The sequence below is a fragment of the Limanda limanda genome, chromosome 16 (assembly GCF_963576545.1).
Source record: "Limanda limanda chromosome 16, fLimLim1.1, whole genome shotgun sequence".
Classification (NCBI taxonomy): Eukaryota; Metazoa; Chordata; class Actinopteri; order Pleuronectiformes; family Pleuronectidae; genus Limanda; species Limanda limanda.
Window position 1 is genome coordinate 7,539,055 of NC_083651.1, and position 1,809 is coordinate 7,540,863.

The window sequence follows — 1,809 nt, forward strand, 5'->3', positions numbered from 1 at the left end:
GAATTGGTGAAGACAGAACTACATGCAGGTAAAAATAAAATCCCTCCCAACCATGACAGGTTATAATCACCTACATTTATGGTGATAGTGTTGACTCTTGTTGTACCAGAGCGACGAGGTCTACTACATTATGATCCAACCGATCTAGCCATCCCAGGGGTGAATCGTGGGAAAAGTGAAGAAGAGTGACAAGAACTGTGCAGATGAAAGAAATAATAATCTAGTGACCCAGAAAAAAACAATAATCTCATTTTAACAAACAGGCACAAAAGATTTTAAGCTCTATTGGCAAAGAAAAAATTTAAATCAACAAATTTTACTGTCTTTCGTAAGGTGAAAGTGAGAATGGACAAAAAGCAGCAGTTCCTACCCTTGTTGGCTTGGGTTCCCTTAGAACAAAGTGAGTTATACTAAACACTGAATGTTAGCTGTCAAATATCCAGAAATTCATGACTATTTCAAGACGATTTGGAAGCAAATAAATGAAGCAATAAAGTAGTGAAATAAGAGATTATCGTTTGTAATCCTGTATATCCTCTCTTGAACTCCAGATTGAGACATAAAGGTTCATGATGCTCCTGAGGACAGAATTAGGCAGATTCAAGAAAGACGAGTTAGAGCATCTTCACATAGCGATACTATAGAAGAGAGGTTTTCTCACTGACAACCTTATTGATCAATGCATCAAAACCATAGGGTGTTAACTTGACCAAAGGTATGAAACTTATAAAACGTAACAAGCAGCAAATTCTCACAACTGAGGGACTGATAACAGTCAACGTTTGACACTCAAACGATTGATCTACTGCCTGACTGATGGATTTACTGTTTTATTGCTACTTTTAAGAAGTGAGTTGTAGAAAGAAGCACATGAGAAATGATAAGATAAAGCAACAGAAAAGCCAGACACCAACAGTGTTTAAGTGATGCAGACGTCAGCAGAACTTCACATTCTCCTGATTAACATTTCCAGCACATCACCGAGAACAACATGCATGGATTTAAAGCTTAGAGAGTATTTCAACCTATTAGGAAATATTGGATACAAGCGGGAAAACTATGTTTCATATCTGGGCATTAAAAAACAAAGTTGCAGCTCGTCGGGCTCTGTAAGAAAATCTGCCTACTTTCACCTTTAAAGCTCATAAACTAATGCGCCATATCTTGCCTGTGTAATCCAGGCAAAAACAAAAGTGTAAAAACAAAAGAGTAAAAGCGACAGCTACAGTTGGATGATTAACTAAATGGTTGGGTCATATTTATGCACAAATATGAGAGTGGTATCGATCTTCATAAGAAAAGGTTAAACTTTTCCTTGAATTTGCTAGATGGATAAATACTAGTTTAATGAATGTGTAGTTCAAGTAATTTTTCTTCCCGTCTTTCTGAGTGTGACCACAGGAAGGATTGTTATTACAATGTCGTACCCCAACATCTGATTAAGTGAAACGCAGCATGAGTCTTTTGCAGGTTCAGGATGGAACAGTGTGGAAATCCAGGCAGATCCTCCAGCATTTGGGAAAACAAAGTCTGACACATTTGCGAGATTATGTGATACGGCCGCACAATTTGAGAAACTGTCAGGCGTGACACGATGCTTCATATTCACGGATGTTTGAGGAAACTGCTGAGTTAGAACCCTTGGTGTAAGGCATAATCCAAAAACCATACCAGATCCCGAAATAGTCTGTGGTGAGTGAGAATGACCGCTTACCGCGCCAGAAGCTTCTGGACGTGGCCTGCAACTGTTCATTTTGTCCTTTTTCAGACGGGACGGAACAAAAGGAGAGTCCCCCCCCCCCCCCCCCC